This window comes from Triturus cristatus, chromosome 8, assembly GCF_964204655.1.
Source record: "Triturus cristatus chromosome 8, aTriCri1.1, whole genome shotgun sequence".
Lineage (NCBI taxonomy): Eukaryota > Metazoa > Chordata > Amphibia > Caudata > Salamandridae > Triturus > Triturus cristatus.
Window position 1 is genome coordinate 1,620,001,573 of NC_140591.1, and position 18,589 is coordinate 1,620,020,161.

The 18,589-nt window shown below is 31.6% G+C and overlaps 19 non-coding genes across 19 annotated transcripts; all 19 read right to left on the reverse strand.

The window, feature by feature from the left end:
* Positions 1–260: 260 nt before the first annotated feature.
* TRNAT-AGU (transfer RNA threonine (anticodon AGU)) lies at positions 261–334 on the reverse strand. The gene has a single exon. It is a non-coding gene; the product is annotated as a tRNA-Thr (tRNA).
* A 433-nt stretch (positions 335–767) lies between these two features.
* Positions 768–840, reverse strand: TRNAT-CGU (transfer RNA threonine (anticodon CGU)). The gene has a single exon. It is a non-coding gene; the product is annotated as a tRNA-Thr (tRNA).
* A 439-nt stretch (positions 841–1,279) lies between these two features.
* Positions 1,280–1,353, reverse strand: TRNAT-AGU (transfer RNA threonine (anticodon AGU)). The gene has a single exon. It is a non-coding gene; the product is annotated as a tRNA-Thr (tRNA).
* Positions 1,354–1,787: 434 nt separating this feature from the next.
* TRNAT-CGU (transfer RNA threonine (anticodon CGU)) lies at positions 1,788–1,860 on the reverse strand. The gene has a single exon. It is a non-coding gene; the product is annotated as a tRNA-Thr (tRNA).
* Positions 1,861–2,299: 439 nt separating this feature from the next.
* TRNAT-AGU (transfer RNA threonine (anticodon AGU)) lies at positions 2,300–2,373 on the reverse strand. The gene has a single exon. It is a non-coding gene; the product is annotated as a tRNA-Thr (tRNA).
* A 433-nt stretch (positions 2,374–2,806) lies between these two features.
* Positions 2,807–2,879, reverse strand: TRNAT-CGU (transfer RNA threonine (anticodon CGU)). The gene has a single exon. It is a non-coding gene; the product is annotated as a tRNA-Thr (tRNA).
* Positions 2,880–3,318: 439 nt separating this feature from the next.
* Positions 3,319–3,392, reverse strand: TRNAT-AGU (transfer RNA threonine (anticodon AGU)). The gene has a single exon. It is a non-coding gene; the product is annotated as a tRNA-Thr (tRNA).
* A 1,966-nt stretch (positions 3,393–5,358) lies between these two features.
* On the reverse strand, positions 5,359–5,432 carry TRNAT-AGU (transfer RNA threonine (anticodon AGU)). Its single transcript has one exon. It is a non-coding gene; the product is annotated as a tRNA-Thr (tRNA).
* Positions 5,433–6,885: 1,453 nt separating this feature from the next.
* On the reverse strand, positions 6,886–6,958 carry TRNAT-CGU (transfer RNA threonine (anticodon CGU)). Its single transcript has one exon. It is a non-coding gene; the product is annotated as a tRNA-Thr (tRNA).
* Positions 6,959–7,904: 946 nt separating this feature from the next.
* On the reverse strand, positions 7,905–7,978 carry TRNAT-AGU (transfer RNA threonine (anticodon AGU)). Its single transcript has one exon. It is a non-coding gene; the product is annotated as a tRNA-Thr (tRNA).
* A 434-nt stretch (positions 7,979–8,412) lies between these two features.
* Positions 8,413–8,485, reverse strand: TRNAT-CGU (transfer RNA threonine (anticodon CGU)). Its single transcript has one exon. It is a non-coding gene; the product is annotated as a tRNA-Thr (tRNA).
* A 2,479-nt stretch (positions 8,486–10,964) lies between these two features.
* Positions 10,965–11,038, reverse strand: TRNAT-AGU (transfer RNA threonine (anticodon AGU)). Its single transcript has one exon. It is a non-coding gene; the product is annotated as a tRNA-Thr (tRNA).
* Positions 11,039–11,472: 434 nt separating this feature from the next.
* On the reverse strand, positions 11,473–11,545 carry TRNAT-CGU (transfer RNA threonine (anticodon CGU)). Its single transcript has one exon. It is a non-coding gene; the product is annotated as a tRNA-Thr (tRNA).
* A 439-nt stretch (positions 11,546–11,984) lies between these two features.
* TRNAT-AGU (transfer RNA threonine (anticodon AGU)) lies at positions 11,985–12,058 on the reverse strand. The gene has a single exon. It is a non-coding gene; the product is annotated as a tRNA-Thr (tRNA).
* A 946-nt stretch (positions 12,059–13,004) lies between these two features.
* Positions 13,005–13,078, reverse strand: TRNAT-AGU (transfer RNA threonine (anticodon AGU)). Its single transcript has one exon. It is a non-coding gene; the product is annotated as a tRNA-Thr (tRNA).
* A 434-nt stretch (positions 13,079–13,512) lies between these two features.
* TRNAT-CGU (transfer RNA threonine (anticodon CGU)) lies at positions 13,513–13,585 on the reverse strand. The gene has a single exon. It is a non-coding gene; the product is annotated as a tRNA-Thr (tRNA).
* A 439-nt stretch (positions 13,586–14,024) lies between these two features.
* Positions 14,025–14,098, reverse strand: TRNAT-AGU (transfer RNA threonine (anticodon AGU)). The gene has a single exon. It is a non-coding gene; the product is annotated as a tRNA-Thr (tRNA).
* Positions 14,099–14,531: 433 nt separating this feature from the next.
* TRNAT-CGU (transfer RNA threonine (anticodon CGU)) lies at positions 14,532–14,604 on the reverse strand. The gene has a single exon. It is a non-coding gene; the product is annotated as a tRNA-Thr (tRNA).
* A 439-nt stretch (positions 14,605–15,043) lies between these two features.
* On the reverse strand, positions 15,044–15,117 carry TRNAT-AGU (transfer RNA threonine (anticodon AGU)). The gene has a single exon. It is a non-coding gene; the product is annotated as a tRNA-Thr (tRNA).
* Between the last annotated feature and the right edge of the window lie 3,472 nt (positions 15,118–18,589).

The following is an 18,589-nucleotide window of genomic DNA, read 5'->3' on the forward strand; positions in this document are numbered from 1 at the left end:
TAGTTTATAAATAAGTGTTTTACATATATTCATCAATATTGCTCAAATCTAGGGTCATATTTCATCTGCCTCTTGCTCATTGAAATACCTTTTTGATTTTTGCAATCACAGTATTGTTACTATAATATTGAAAACACTTTCAGTTTTTATTAGGTTTAAGATGATCTGTTCAACCAAAAGATAAATCGAACTTTTATAATTGAATTGAATCGCAGGACGACTTAATGAAAATAGTCTTTTATTTAAGAATGAGGAAAGCAAGGCACTGCTGAGATTTGAACTCAGGATCTCCTGTTTACTAGACAGGCGCTTTAACCAGCTAAGCCACAGCACCCTTTTGAAAATGCTTTAAGGAACAGTTTGCCATATGGTGTTCAAGAGAAACCTGAGTTTTTCACTTTCATAATCATTTCTCAGTTCAGAAAACGCACTACTCAAATAGTTTAGACGAGGATACTGATCCTATTGATAAACACCTCATTGATATATTGCTTATCCTGTTCATAAATGTTTTAATTATGCCTTCTTTAAGAATGCATTACTCGAATTCAACTCTAGAATGATTTTTTATCTCTATTTTGCTCTTTGTAACTCTTTTTTCCCTTTTTCATTCAAAGCATTACTTTGAAAATCTTCACAATACCACGTTTTTTGTTTTTCAATTTAAGATGACCCATTCTAATGTTCACAGAACAACACTTTTCTTTTTAAAATGTATTAAACATTTGCGTGATGAAAATTATTTTTACATGTAAGGACCAATAATAAGGTGCTGCTGAGATTTGAACTCAGGATTTCCTGTTTACGAGACAGGCGCTTTAACCACTTAGCCACAGCACCTATTTTAGTGATACAGAAGGGATCATTAATTTAGTATTGGTGATCAAATTCTGTGCCTGTGTTAAAGTGTCTTAATATGTATTCTAATGTTAAACAAGCAAGGATTCCTAATCTGTAAACAAGAATAGCTATGTTGTATTAAAAAAGAACACATTTTAAACTCAATCCCATATTTTGAATAGTTTATAAATAAGTGTTTTACATATATTCATCAATATTGCTCAAATCTAGGGTCATATTTCATCTGCCTCTTGCTCATTGAAATACCTTTTTGATTTTTGCAATCACAGTATTGTTACTATAATATTGAAAACACTTTCAGTTTTTATTAGGTTTAAGATGATCTGTTCAACCAAAAGATAAATCGAACTTTTATAATTGAATTGAATCGCAGGACGACTTAATGAAAATAGTTTTTTATTTAAGAATGAGGAAAGCAAGGCACTGCTGAGATTTGAACTCAGGATCTCCTGTTTACTAGACAGGCGCTTTAACCAGCTAAGCCACAGCACCCTTTTGAAAATGCTTTAAGGAACAGTTTGCCATATGGTGTTCAAGAGAAACCTGAGTTTTTCACTTTCATAATCATTTCTCAGTTCAGAAAACGCACTACTCAAATAGTTTAGACGAGGATACTGATCCTATTGATAAACACCTCATTGATATATTGCTTATCCTGTTCATAAATGTTTTAATTATGCCTTCTTTAAGAATGCATTACTTGAATTCAACTCTAGAATGATTTTTTATCTCTATTTTGCTCTTTGTCACTCTTTTTTCCCTTTTTCATTCAAAGCATTACTTTGAAAATCTTCACAATACCACGTTTTTTTTATTTTCAATTTAAGATGACCCATTCTAATGTTCACAGAACAACACTTTTCTTTTTAAAATGTATTAAACATTTGCGTGATGAAAATTATTTTTACATGTAAGGACCAATAATAAGGTGCTGCTGAGATTTGAACTCAGGATTTCCTGTTTACGAGACAGGCACTTTAACCACTTAGCCACAGCACCTATTTTAGTGATACAGAAGGGATCATTAATTTAGTATTGGTGATCAAATTCTGTGCCTGTGTTAAAGTGTCTTAATATGTATTCTAATGTTAAACAAGCAAGGATTCCTAATCTGTAAACAAGAATAGCTATGTTGTATTAAAAAAGAACACATTTTAAACTCAATCCCATATTTTGAATAGTTTATAAATAAGTGTTTTACATATATTCATCAATATTGCTCAAATCTAGGGTCATATTTCATCTGCCTCTTGCTCATTGAAATACCTTTTTGATTTTTGCAATCACAGTATTGTTACTATAATATTGAAAACACTTTCAGTTTTTATTTGGTTTAAGATGATCTGTTCAACCAAAAGATAAATCGAACTTTTATAATTGAATTGAATCGCAGGACGACTTAATGAAAATAGTTTTTTATTTAAGAATGAGGAAAGCAAGGCACTGCTGAGATTTGAACTCAGGATCTCCTGTTTACTAGACAGGCGCTTTAACCAGCTAAGCCACAGCACCCTTTTGAAAATGCTTTAAGGAACAGTTTGCCATATGGTGTTCAAGAGAAACCTGAGTTTTTCACTTTCATAATCATTTCTCAGTTCAGAAAACGCACTACTCAAATAGTTTAGACGAGGATACTGATCCTATTGATAAACACCTCATTGATATATTGCTTATCCTGTTCATAAATGTTTTAATTATGCCTTCTTTAAGAATGCATTACTCGAATTCAACTCTAGAATGATTTTTTATCTCTATTTTGCTCTTTGTAACTCTTTTTTCCCTTTTTCATTCAAAGCATTACTTTGAAAATCTTCACAATACCACGTTTTTTGTTTTTCAATTTAAGATGACCCATTCTAATGTTCACAGAACAACACTTTTCTTTTTAAAATGTATTAAACATTTGCGTGATGAAAATTATTTTTACATGTAAGGACCAATAATAAGGTGCTGCTGAGATTTGAACTCAGGATTTCCTGTTTACGAGACAGGCGCTTTAACCACTTAGCCACAGCACCTATTTTAGTGATACAGAAGGGATCATTAATTTAGTATTGGTGATCAAATTCTGTGCCTGTGTTAAAGTGTCTTAATATGTATTCTAATGTTAAACAAGCAAGGATTCCTAATCTGTAAACAAGAATAGCTATGTTGTATTAAAAAAGAACACATTTTAAACTCAATCCCATATTTTGAATAGTTTATAAATAAGTGTTTTACATATATTCATCAATATTGCTCAAATCTAGGGTCATATTTCATCTGCCTCTTGCTCATTGAAATACCTTTTTGATTTTTGCAATCACAGTATTGTTACTATAATATTGAAAACACTTTCAGTTTTTATTAGGTTTAAGATGATCTGTTCAACCAAAAGATAAATCGAACTTTTATAATTGAATTGAATCGCAGGACGACTTAATGAAAATAGTTTTTTATTTAAGAATGAGGAAAGCAAGGCACTGCTGAGATTTGAACTCAGGATCTCCTGTTTACTAGACAGGCGCTTTAACCAGCTAAGCCACAGCACCCTTTTGAAAATGCTTTAAGGAACAGTTTGCCATATGGTGTTCAAGAGAAACCTGAGTTTTTCACTTTCATAATCATTTCTCAGTTCAGAAAACGCACTACTCAAATAGTTTAGACGAGGATACTGATCCTATTGATAAACACCTCATTGATATATTGCTTATCCTGTTCATAAATGTTTTAATTATGCCTTCTTTAAGAATGCATTACTTGAATTCAACTCTAGAATGATTTTTTATCTCTATTTTGCTCTTTGTCACTCGTTTTTCCCTTTTTCATTCAAAGCATTACTTTGAAAATCTTCACAATACCACGTTTTTTTGATTTTCAATTTAAGATGACCCATTCTAATGTTCACAGAACAACACTTTTCTTTTTAAAATGTATTAAACATTTGCGTGATGAAAATTATTTTTACATGTAAGGACCAATAATAAGGTGCTGCTGAGATTTGAACTCAGGATTTCCTGTTTATGAGACAGGCACTTTAACCACTTAGCCACAGCACCTATTTTAGTGATACAGAAGGGATCATTAATTTAGTATTGGTGATCAAATTCTGTGCCTGTGTTAAAGTGTCTTAATATGTAGTCTAATGTTAAACAAGCAAGGATTCCTAATCTGTAAACAAGAATAGCTATGTTGTATTACAAAAGAACACATTTTAAACTCAATCCCATATTTTGAATAGTTCATAAATAAGTGTTTTACATATATTCATCAATATTGCTCAAATCTAGGGTTATATTTCATCTGCCTCTTGCTCATTGAAATACCTTTTTGATTTTGCAATCACAGTATTGTTACTATAATATTGAAAACACTTTCAGTTTTTATTAGGTTTAAGATGATCTGTTCAACCGAAAGATAAATCAGACTTTTCTAATTTAATTGAATCGCAGGACGAATTAATGAAAATAGTTTTTTATTTAAGAATGAGGAAAGCAAGGCACTGCTGAGATTTGAACTCAGGATCTCCTGTTTACTAGACAAGCGCTTTAACCAGCTAAGCCACAGCACCCTTTTGAAAAAGCTTTAAGGAACAGTTTGCCATATGGTGTTCAAGAGAAACCTGAGTTTTTCACTTTCATAATCATTTGTCAGTTCAGTAAACGCACTACTCAAATAGTTTAGACGAGGATACTGATCCTATTGATAAACACCTCATTGATATATTGCTTATCCTGTTCATAAAAGTTTTAATTATGCCTTCTTTAAGAGTGCATTGCTTGAATTCAACTCTAGAATGATTTTTTATCTCTATTTTGCTCTTTGTCACTCCTTTTTCCCTTTTTCATTCAAAGCATTACTTTGAAAATCTTAACAATACCACGTTTTTTTGTTTTTCAATTTAAGATGACCCATTCTAATGTTCACTGAACAACACTTTTCTTTTTAAAATGTATTAAACATTTGCGGGATGAAAATTATTTTTACATGTAAGGACCAATAATAAGGTGCTGCTGAGATTTGAACTCAGGATTACCTGGTTACGAGACAGGTGCTTTAACCACTTAGCCACAGCACCTATTTTAGTGATACAGAAGGGATCATTCATTTAGTATTGGTGATCAAATTCTGTGCCTGTGTTAAAGTGTCTTAATATGTATTCTAATGTTAAACAAGCAAGGATTTCTAATCTGTAAACAAGAATAGCTATGTTGTATCACAAAAGAACACATTTTAAACTCAATCCCATATTTTGAATAGTTCATAAATAAGTGTTGTACATATATTCATCAATATTGCTCAAATCTAGGGTTATATTTCATCTGCCTCTTGCTCATTGAAATACCTTTCTGATTTTTGCAATCACAGTATTGTTACTATAATATTGAAAACACTTTCAGTTTTTATTAGGTTTAAGATGATCTGTTCAACCGAAAGATAAATCAGACTTTTCTAATTTAATTGAATCGCAGGACGACTTAATGAAAATAATTTTTTGATTTAAGAATGAGGAAAGCAAGGCACTGCTGAGATTTGAACTCAGGATCTCCTGTTTACTAGACAGGCGCTTTAACCAGCTAAGCCACAGCACCCTCTTGAAAATGCTTTAAGGAACAGTTTGCCATATGGTGTTCAAGAGAAACCTGAGTTTTTCACTTTCATAATCATTTCTCAGTTCAGAAAACGCACTACTCAAATAGTTTAGACGAGGATACTGATCCTATTCATAAACACCTCATTGATATATTGCTTATCCTGTTCATAAATGTTTTAATTATGCCTTCTTTAAGAATGCATTACTTGAATTCAACTCTAGAATGATTTTTTATGTCTATTTTTCTCTTTGTCACTCTTTTTTCCCTTTTTCATTCAAAGCATTACTTTGAAAATCTTCACAATACCACGTTTTTTAGTTTTTCAATTTAAGATGACCCATTCTAATGTTCACAGAACAACACTTTTCTTTTTAAAATGTATTAAACATTTGCGTGCTGAAAATTATTATTACATGTAAGGACCAATAATAAGGTGCTGCTGAGATTTGAACTCAGGATTTCCTGTTTATGAGACAGGCGCTTTAACCACTTAGCCACAGCAGCTATTTTAGTTATACAGAACGGATCATTAATTTAGTATTGGTGATCAAATTCTGTGCCTGTGTTAAAGTGTCTTAATATGTGTTCTAATGTTAAACAAGCACGGATTTCTAATCTGTAAACAAGAATAGCTATGTTGTATCACAAAAGAACACATTTTAAACTCAATCCCATATTTTGAATAGTTCATAAATAAGTGTTGTACATATATTCATCAATATTGCTCAAATCTAGGGTTATATTTCATCTGCCTCTTGCTCATTGAAATACCTTTCTGATTTTTGCAATCACAGTATTGTTACTATAATATTGAAAACACTTTCAGTTTTTATTAGGTTTAAGATGATCTGTTCAACCGAAAGATAAATCAGACTTTTCTAATTGAATTGAATCGCAGGATGACTTAATGAAAATAGTTTTTTATTTAAGAATGCGGAAAGCAAGGCACCTCTGAGATTTGAACTCAGGATCTCCGGTTTACTAGACAGGCGCTTTCACCATCTAAGCCACAGCACCCTCTTGAAAATGCTTTAAGGAACAGTTTGCCATATGGTGTTCAAGAGAATCCTGAGTTTTTCACTTTCATAATCATTTCTCAGTTCAGAAAACGCTCTACTCAACTACTTTAGACGAGGATACTGATCCTATTCATAAACACCTCATTGATATATTGCTTATCTTGTTCATAATGTTTTAATCATGCCTTCTTTAAGAATGCATTACTTGAATTCAACTCTAGAATGATTTGTTATCTCTATTTTGCTCTTTGTCACTTTTTTCTCCCTTTTTCATTTAAAGCATTACTTTGAAAATCTTCACAATACCACGTTTTTTTGTTTTTCAATTTAAGATGACCCATTCTAATGTTCACAGAACAACACTTTTCTTTTTAAAATATATTAAACATTTGCATGATGAAAATTATTTTTACATGTAAGGACCAATAATAAGGTGCTGCTGAGATTTGAACTCAGGATTTCCTGTTTACGAGACAGGCGCTTTAACCACTTAGCCACAGCACCTAATTTAGTGATACAGAAGGGATCATTAATTTAGTATTGGTGATCAAATTCTGTGCCTGTGTTAAAGTGTCTTAATATGTATTCTAATGTTAAACAAGCAAGGAGTCCTAATCTGTAAACAAGAATACCTATGTTGTATTAAAAAAGAACACATTTTAAACTCAATCCCATATTTTGAATAGTTTATAAATAAGTGTTTTACAAATATTCATCAATATTGCTCAAATCTAGGGTCATATTTCATCTGCCTCTTGCTCATTGAAATACCTTTTTAATTTTGCAATCACAGTATTGTTACTATAATATTGAAAACACTTTCAGTTTTTATTAGGTTTAAGATGATCTGTTCAACCGAAAGATAAATCAGACTTTTCTAATTTAATTGAATCGCAGGACGACTTAATGAAAATAATTTTTTATTTAAGAATGAGGAAAGCAAGGGACTGCTGAGATTTGAACTCAGGATCTCCTGTTTACTAGACAGGCGCTTTAACCAGCTAAGCCACAGCACCCTCTTGAAAATGCTTTAAGGAACAGTTTGCCATATGGTGTTCAAGAGAAACCTGAGTTTTTCACTTTCATAATCATTTCTCAGTTCAGAAAACGCACTACTCAAATAGTTTAGACGAGAATACTGATCCTATTCATAAACACCTCATTGATATATTGCTTATCCTGTTCATAAATGTTTTAATCATGCCTTCTTTAAGAATGAATTACTTGAATTCAACTCTAGAATGATTTTTTATCTCTCTTTTGCTCTTTGTCACTCTTTTTTCCCTTTTTCATTCAAAGCATTACTTTGAAAATCTTCACAATACCACGTTTTTTTGTTTTTCAATTTAAGATGACCCATTCTAATGTTCACAGAACAACACTTTTCTTTTTAAAATGTATTAAACATTTGCGTGATGAAAATTATTTTTACATGTAAGGACCAATAATAAGGTGCTGCTGAGATTTGAACTCAGGATCTCCTGTTTACTAGACAGGCGCTTTAACCAGCTAAGCCACAGCACCCTCTTGAAAATGCTTTAAGGAACAGTTTGCCATATGGTGTTCAAGAGACTCCTGAGTTTTTCACTTTCATAATCATTTCTCAGTTCAGAAAACGCTCTACTCAACTACTTTAGACGAGGATACTGATCCTATTGATAAACACCTCATTGATATATTGCTTATCCTGTTCATAAATGTTTTAATTATGCCTTCTTTAAGAATGCTTTACTTGATTTCAACTCTAGAATGATTTTTTATTTCTATTTTGCTCTTTGTCACTCTTTTTTCCGTTTTTCATTCAAAGCATTACTTTGAAAATCTTCACAATACCATGTTTTTTAGTTTTTCAATTTAAGATGACCCATTCTAATGTTCACAGAACAGCACTTTTCTTTTTAAAATGTATTAAACATTTGCGTGATGAAAATAATTTTTACATGTAAGGACCAATAATAAGGTGCTGCTGAGATTTGAACTCAAGATTTCCTGTTTACGAGACAGGCGCTTTAACCACTTAGCCACAGCACCTATTTTAGGGATACAGAAGGGATCATTAATTTAGTATTGGTGATCAAATTCTGTGCCTGTGTTAAAGTGTCTTAATATGTATTCTAATGTTAAACAAGCAAGGATTCCTAATCTGTAAACAAGAATAGCTATGTTGTATTACAAAAGAACACATTTTAAACTCAATCCCATATTTTGAATAGTTCATAAATAAGTGTTTTACATATATTCATCAATATTGCTCAAATCTAGGGTTATATTTCATCTGCCTCTTGCTCATTGAAATACCTTTTTGATTTTTGCAATCACAGTATTGTTACTATAATATTGAAAACACTTTCAGTTTTTATTAGGTTTAAGATGATCTGTTCAACCGAAAGATAAATCAGACTTTTCTAATTTAATTGAATCGCAGGATGACTTAATGAAAATAATTTTTTATTTAAGAATGAGGAAAGCAAGGCACTGCTACGATTTGAACTCAGGATCTCCTGTTTACTAGACAGGTGCTTTAACCAGCTAAGCCACAGCACCCTTTTGAAAATGCTTTAAGGAACAGTTTGCCATATGGTGTTCAAGAGAATCCTGAGTTTTTCACTTTCAAAATCATTTCTCAGTTCAGAAAACGCACTACTCAAATAGTTTAGACGAGAATACTGATCCTATTCATAAACACCTCATTGATATATTGCTTATCCTGTTCATAAATGTTTTAATCATGCCTTCTTTAAGAATGCATTACTTGAATTCAACTCTAGAATGATTTTTTATCTCTCTTTTGCTCTTTGTCACTCTTTTTTCCCCTTTTCATTCAAAGCATTACTTTGAAAATCTTAACAATACCACGTTTTTTTGTTTTTCAATTTAAGATGACCCATTCTAATGTTCACTGAACAACACTTTTCTTTTTAAAATGTATTAAACATTTGCGTGATGAAAATTATTTTTACGTGTAAGGACCAATAATACGGTGCTGCTGAGATTTGAACTCAGGATTTCCTGGTTACGAGACGGGTGCTTTAACCACTTAGCCACAGCACCTATTTTAGTGATACAGAAGGGATCATTCATTTAGTATTGGTGATCAAATTCTGTGCCTGTGTTAAAGTGTCTTAATAAGAATTCTAATGTTAAACAAGCAAGGATTCCTAATCTGTAAACAAGAATAGCTATGTTGTATTAAAAAAGAACACATTTTAAACTCAATCCCATATTTTGAATAGTTCATAAATAAGTGTTTTACATATATTCATCAATATTGCTCAAATCTAGGGTTATATTTCATCTGCCTCTTGCTCATTGAAATACCTTTTTGATTTTTGCAATCACAGTATTGTTACTATAATATTGAAAACACTTTCAGTTTTTATTAGGTTTAAGATGATCTGTTCAACCGAAAAATAAATCAGACTTTTCTAATTTAATTGAATCGCAGGACGAATTAATGAAAATAGTTTTTTATTTAAGAATGAGGAAAGCAAGGGACTGCTGAAATTTGAACTCAGGATCTCCTGTTTACTAGACAGGTGATTTAACCAGCTAAGCCACAGCACCCTCTTGAATATGCTTTAAGGAACAGTTTGCCATATGGTGTTCAAGAGAATCCTGAGTTTTTCACTTTCATAATCATTTCTCAGTTCAGAAAACGCTCTACTCAAATAGTTTAGACGAGGATACTGATCCTATTCATAAACACCTCATTGATATATTGCTTATCCTGTTCATAAATGTTTTAATTATGCCTTCTTTAAGAATGCATTACTTGATTTCAACTCTAGAATGATTTTTCATCTCTATTTTGCTCTTTGTCACTCTTTTTTCCCTTTTTCATTCAAAGCATTACTTTGAAAATCTTCACAATACCACGTTTTTTAGTTTTTCAATTTAAGATGACCCATTCTAATGTTCACAGAACAACACTTTTCTTTTTAAAATGTATTAAACATTTGCGTGATGAAAATTATTTTTACATGTAAGGACCAATAATAAGGTGCTGCAGAGATTTGAACTCAGGATTTCCTGTTTACGAGCCAGGCGCTTTAACCACTTAGCCACAGCACCTATTTTAGTGCTAGAGAAGGGATCATTAATTTAGTATTGGTGATCAACTTCTGTGCCTGTGTTAAAGTGTCTTAATATGTATTCTAATGTTAAACAAGCAAGGATTCCTAATCTGTAAACAAGAATAGCTATGTTGTATTAAAAAAGAACACATTTTAAACTCAATCCCATATTTTGAATAGTTTATAAATAAGTGTTTTACATATATTCATCAATATTGCTCAAATCTAGGGTTATATTTCATCTGCCTCTTGCTCATTGAAATACCTTTTTGATTTTTGCAATCACAGTATTGTTACTATAATATTGAAAACACTTTCAGTTTTTATTAGGTTTAAGATGATCTGTTCAACCAAAAGATAAATCGAACTTTTCTAATTGAATTGAATCGCAGGACGACTTAATGAAAATAGTTTTTTATTTAAGAATGAGGAAAGCAAGGCACTGCTGAGATTTGAACTCAGGATCTCCTGTTTACTAGACAGGCGCTTTAACCAGCTAAGCCACAGCACCCTTTTGAAAATGCTTTAAGGAACAGTTTGCCATATGGTGTTCAAGAGAAACATGAGTTTTTCACTTTCATAATCATTTCTCAGTTCAGAAAACGCACTACTCAAATAGTTTAGACGAGGATACTGATCCTATTGATAAACACCTCATTGATATATTGCTTATCCTGTTCATAAATGTTTTAATTATGCCTTCTTTAAGAATGCATTACTTGAATTCAACTCTAGAATGATTTTTTATCTCTATTTTGCTCTTTGTCACTCTTTTTTCCCTTTTTCATTCAAAGCATTACTTTGAAAATCTTCACAATACCACGTTTTTTTTATTTTCAATTTAAGATGACCCATTCTAATGTTCACAGAACAACACTTTTCTTTTTAAAATGTATTAAACATTTGCGTGATGAAAATTATTTTTACATGTAAGGACCAATAATAAGGTGCTGCTGAGATTTGAACTCAGGATTTCCTGTTTACGAGACAGGCACTTTAACCACTTAGCCACAGCACCTATTTTAGTGATACAGAAGGGATCATTAATTTAGTATTGGTGATCAAATTCTGTGCCTGTGTTAAAGTGTCTTAATATGTATTCTAATGTTAAACAAGCAAGGATTCCTAATCTGTAAACAAGAATAGCTATGTTGTATTAAAAAAGAACACATTTTAAACTCAATCCCATATTTTGAATAGTTTATAAATAAGTGTTTTACATATATTCATCAATATTGCTCAAATCTAGGGTCATATTTCATCTGCCTCTTGCTCATTGAAATACCTTTTTGATTTTTGCAATCACAGTATTGTTACTATAATATTGAAAACACTTTCAGTTTTTATTAGGTTTAAGATGATCTGTTCAACCAAAAGATAAATCGAACTTTTATAATTGAATTGAATCGCAGGACGACTTAATGAAAATAGTTTTTTATTTAAGAATGAGGAAAGCAAGGCACTGCTGAGATTTGAACTCAGGATCTCCTGTTTACTAGACAGGCGCTTTAACCAGCTAAGCCACAGCACCCTTTTGAAAATGCTTTAAGGAACAGTTTGCCATATGGTGTTCAAGAGAAACCTGAGTTTTTCACTTTCATAATCATTTCTCAGTTCAGAAAACGCACTACTCAAATAGTTTAGACGAGGATACTGATCCTATTCATAAACACCTCATTGATATATTGCTTATCCTGTTCATAAATGTTTTAATTATGCCTTCTTTAAGAATGCATTACTTGATTTCAACTCTAGAATGATTTTTCATCTCTATTTTGCTCTTTGTCACTCTTTTTTCCCTTTTTCATTCAAAGCATTACTTTGAAAATCTTCACAATACCACGTTTTTTAGTTTTTCAATTTAAGATGACCCATTCTAATGTTCACAGAACAACACTTTTCTTTTTAAAATGTATTAAACATTTGCGTGATGAAAATTATTTTTACATGTAAGGACCAATAATAAGGTGCTGCAGAGATTTGAACTCAGGATTTCCTGTTTACGAGCCAGGCGCTTTAACCACTTAGCCACAGCACCTATTTTAGTGCTAGAGAAGGGATCATTAATTTAGTATTGGTGATCAACTTCTGTGCCTGTGTTAAAGTGTCTTAATATGTATTCTAATGTTAAACAAGCAAGGATTCCTAATCTGTAAACAAGAATAGCTATGTTGTATTAAAAAAGAACACATTTTAAACTCAATCCCATATTTTGAATAGTTTATAAATAAGTGTTTTACATATATTCATCAATATTGCTCAAATCTAGGGTTATATTTCATCTGCCTCTTGCTCATTGAAATACCTTTTTGATTTTTGCAATCACAGTATTGTTACTATAATATTGAAAACACTTTCAGTTTTTATTAGGTTTAAGATGATCTGTTCAACCAAAAGATAAATCGAACTTTTCTAATTGAATTGAATCGCAGGACGACTTAATGAAAATAGTTTTTTATTTAAGAATGAGGAAAGCAAGGCACTGCTGAGATTTGAACTCAGGATCTCCTGTTTACTAGACAGGCGCTTTAACCAGCTAAGCCACAGCACCCTTTTGAAAATGCTTTAAGGAACAGTTTGCCATATGGTGTTCAAGAGAAACATGAGTTTTTCACTTTCATAATCATTTCTCAGTTCAGAAAACGCACTACTCAAATAGTTTAGACGAGGATACTGATCCTATTGATAAACACCTCATTGATATATTGCTTATCCTGTTCATAAATGTTTTAATTATGCCTTCTTTAAGAATGCATTACTTGAATTCAACTCTAGAATGATTTTTTATCTCTATTTTGCTCTTTGTCACTCTTTTTTCCCTTTTTCATTCAAAGCATTACTTTGAAAATCTTCACAATACCACGTTTTTTTTATTTTCAATTTAAGATGACCCATTCTAATGTTCACAGAACAACACTTTTCTTTTTAAAATGTATTAAACATTTGCGTGATGAAAATTATTTTTACATGTAAGGACCAATAATAAGGTGCTGCTGAGATTTGAACTCAGGATTTCCTGTTTACGAGACAGGCACTTTAACCACTTAGCCACAGCACCTATTTTAGTGATACAGAAGGGATCATTAATTTAGTATTGGTGATCAAATTCTGTGCCTGTGTTAAAGTGTCTTAATATGTATTCTAATGTTAAACAAGCAAGGATTCCTAATCTGTAAACAAGAATAGCTATGTTGTATTAAAAAAGAACACATTTTAAACTCAATCCCATATTTTGAATAGTTTATAAATAAGTGTTTTACATATATTCATCAATATTGCTCAAATCTAGGGTCATATTTCATCTGCCTCTTGCTCATTGAAATACCTTTTTGATTTTTGCAATCACAGTATTGTTACTATAATATTGAAAACACTTTCAGTTTTTATTAGGTTTAAGATGATCTGTTCAACCAAAAGATAAATCGAACTTTTATAATTGAATTGAATCGCAGGACGACTTAATGAAAATAGTTTTTTATTTAAGAATGAGGAAAGCAAGGCACTGCTGAGATTTGAACTCAGGATCTCCTGTTTACTAGACAGGCGCTTTAACCAGCTAAGCCACAGCACCCTTTTGAAAATGCTTTAAGGAACAGTTTGCCATATGGTGTTCAAGAGAAACCTGAGTTTTTCACTTTCATAATCATTTCTCAGTTCAGAAAACGCACTACTCAAATAGTTTAGACGAGGATACTGATCCTATTGATAAACACCTCATTGATATATTGCTTATCCTGTTCATAAATGTTTTAATTATGCCTTCTTTAAGAATGCATTACTCGAATTCAACTCTAGAATGATTTTTTATCTCTATTTTGCTCTTTGTAACTCTTTTTTCCCTTTTTCATTCAAAGCATTACTTTGAAAATCTTCACAATACCACGTTTTTTGTTTTTCAATTTAAGATGACCCATTCTAATGTTCACAGAACAACACTTTTCTTTTTAAAATGTATTAAACATTTGCGTGATGAAAATTATTTTTACATGTAAGGACCAATAATAAGGTGCTGCTGAGATTTGAACTCAGGATTTCCTGTTTACGAGACAGGCGCTTTAACCACTTAGCCACAGCACCTATTTTAGTGATACAGAAGGGATCATTAATTTAGTATTGGTGATCAAATTCTGTGCCTGTGTTAAAGTGTCTTAATATGTATTCTAATGTTAAACAAGCAAGGATTCCTAATCTGTAAACAAGAATAGCTATGTTGTATTAAAAAAGAACACATTTTAAACTCAATCCCATATTTTGAATAGTTTATAAATAAGTGTTTTACATATATTCATCAATATTGCTCAAATCTAGGGTCATATTTCATCTGCCTCTTGCTCATTGAAATACCTTTTTGATTTTTGCAATCACAGTATTGTTACTATAATATTGAAAACACTTTCAGTTTTTATTAGGTTTAAGATGATCTGTTCAACCAAAAGATAAATCGAACTTTTATAATTGAATTGAATCGCAGGACGACTTAATGAAAATAGTTTTTTATTTAAGAATGAGGAAAGCAAGGCACTGCTGAGATTTGAACTCAGGATCTCCTGTTTACTAGACAGGCGCTTTAACCAGCTAAGCCACAGCACCCTTTTGAAAATGCTTTAAGGAACAGTTTGCCATATGGTGTTCAAGAGAAACCTGAGTTTTTCACTTTCATAATCATTTCTCAGTTCAGAAAACGCACTACTCAAATAGTTTAGACGAGGATACTGATCCTATTGATAAACACCTCATTGATATATTGCTTATCCTGTTCATAAATGTTTTAATTATGCCTTCTTTAAGAATGCATTACTTGAATTCAACTCTAGAATGATTTTTTATCTCTATTTTGCTCTTTGTCACTCGTTTTTCCCTTTTTCATTCAAAGCATTACTTTGAAAATCTTCACAATACCACGTTTTTTTGATTTTCAATTTAAGATGACCCATTCTAATGTTCACAGAACAACACTTTTCTTTTTAAAATGTATTAAACATTTGCGTGATGAAAATTATTTTTACATGTAAGGACCAATAATAAGGTGCTGCTGAGATTTGAACTCAGGATTTCCTGTTTATGAGACAGGCACTTTAACCACTTAGCCACAGCACCTATTTTAGTGATACAGAAGGGATCATTAATTTAGTATTGGTGATCAAATTCTGTGCCTGTGTTAAAGTGTCTTAATATGTAGTCTAATGTTAAACAAGCAAGGATTCCTAATCTGTAAACAAGAATAGCTATGTTGTATTACAAAAGAACACATTTTAAACTCAATCCCATATTTTGAATAGTTCATAAATAAGTGTTTTACATATATTCATCAATATTGCTCAAATCTAGGGTTATATTTCATCTGCCTCTTGCTCATTGAAATACCTTTTTGATTTTGCAATCACAGTATTGTTACTATAATATTGAAAACACTTTCAGTTTTTATTAGGTTTAAGATGATCTGTTCAACCGAAAGATAAATCAGACTTTTCTAATTTAATTGAATCGCAGGACGAATTAATGAAAATAGTTTTTTATTTAAGAATGAGGAAAGCAAGGCACTGCTGAGATTTGAACTCAGGATCTCCTGTTTACTAGACAAGCGCTTTAACCAGCTAAGCCACAGCACCCTTTTGAAAAAGCTTTAAGGAACAGTTTGCCATATGGTGTTCAAGAGAAACCTGAGTTTTTCACTTTCATAATCATTTGTCAGTTCAGTAAACGCACTACTCAAATAGTTTAGACGAGGATACTGATCCTATTGATAAACACCTCATTGATATATTGCTTATCCTGTTCATAAAAGTTTTAATTATGCCTTCTTTAAGAGTGCATTGCTTGAATTCAACTCTAGAATGATTTTTTATCTCTATTTTGCTCTTTGTCACTCCTTTTTCCCTTTTTCATTCAAAGCATTACTTTGAAAATCTTAACAATACCACGTTTTTTTGTTTTTCAATTTAAGATGACCCATTCTAATGTTCACTGAACAACACTTTTCTTTTTAAAATGTATTAAACATTTGCGGGATGAAAATTATTTTTACATGTAAGGACCAATAATAAGGTGCTGCTGAGATTTGAACTCAGGATTACCTGGTTACGAGACAGGTGCTTTAACCACTTAGCCACAGCACCTATTTTAGTGATACAGAAGGGATCATTCATTTAGTATTGGTGATCAAATTCTGTGCCTGTGTTAAAGTGTCTTAATATGTATTCTAATGTTAAACAAGCAAGGATTTCTAATCTGTAAACAAGAATAGCTATGTTGTATCACAAAAGAACACATTTTAAACTCAATCCCATATTTTGAATAGTTCATAAATAAGTGTTGTACATATATTCATCAATATTGCTCAAATCTAGGGTTATATTTCATCTGCCTCTTGCTCATTGAAATACCTTTCTGATTTTTGCAATCACAGTATTGTTACTATAATATTGAAAACACTTTCAGTTTTTATTAGGTTTAAGATGATCTGTTCAACCGAAAGATAAATCAGACTTTTCTAATTTAATTGAATCGCAGGACGACTTAATGAAAATAATTTTTTGATTTAAGAATGAGGAAAGCAAGGCACTGCTGAGATTTGAACTCAGGATCTCCTGTTTATTAGACAGGCGCTTTAACCAGCTAAGCCACAGCACCCTCTTGAAAATGCTTTAAGGAACAGTTTGCCATATGGTGTTCAAGAGAAACCTGAGTTTTTCACTTTCATAATCATTTCTCAGTTCAGAAAACGCACTACTCAAATAGTTTAGACGAGGATACTGATCCTATTCATAAACACCTCATTGATATATTGCTTATCCTGTTCATAAATGTTTTAATTATGCCTTCTTTAAGAATGCATTACTTGAATTCAACTCTAGAATGATTTTTTATGTCTATTTTTCTCTTTGTCACTCTTTTTTCCCTTTTTCATTCAAAGCATTACTTTGAAAATCTTCACAATACCACGTTTTTTAGTTTTTCAATTTAAGATGACCCATTCTAATGTTCACAGAACAACACTTTTCTTTTTAAAATGTATTAAACATTTGCGTGCTGAAAATTATTATTACATGTAAGGACCAATAATAAGGTGCTGCTGAGATTTGAACTCAGGATTTCCTGTTTATGAGACAGGCGCTTTAACCACTTAGCCACAGCAGCTATTTTAGTTATACAGAACGGATCATTAATTTAGTATTGGTGATCAAATTCTGTGCCTGTGTTAAAGTGTCTTAATATGTATTCTAATGTTAAACAAGCACGGATTTCTAATCTGTAAACAAGAATAGCTATGTTGTATCACAAAAGAACACATTTTAAACTCAATCCCATATTTTGAATAGTTCATAAATAAGTGTTGTACATATATTCATCAATATTGCTCAAATCTAGGGTTATATTTCATCTGCCTCTTGCTCATTGAAATACCTTTCTGATTTTTGCAATCACAGTATTGTTACTATAATATTGAAAACACTTTCAGTTTTTATTAGGTTTAAGATGATCTGTTCAACCGAAAGATAAATCAGACTTTTCTAATTGAATTGAATCGCAGGATGACTTAATGAAAATAGTTTTTTATTTAAGAATGCGGAAAGCAAGGCACCTCTGAGATTTGAACTCAGGATCTCCGGTTTACTAGACAGGCGCTTTCACCATCTAAGCCACAGCACCCTCTTGAAAATGCTTTAAGGAACAGTTTGCCATATGGTGTTCAAGAGAATCCTGAGTTTTTCACTTTCATAATCATTTCTCAGTTCAGAAAACGCTCTACTCAACTACTTTAGACGAGGATACTGATCCTATTCATAAACACCTCATTGATATATTGCTTATCTTGTTCATAATGTTTTAATCATGCCTTCTTTAAGAATGCATTACTTGAATTCAACTCTAGAATGATTTGTTATCTCTATTTTGCTCTTTGTCACTTTTTTCTCCCTTTTTCATTTAAAGCATTACTTTGAAAATCTTCACAATACCACGTTTTTTTGTTTTTCAATTTAAGATGACCCATTCTAATGTTCACAGAACAACACTTTTCTTTTTAAAATATATTAAACATTTGCATGATGAAAATTATTTT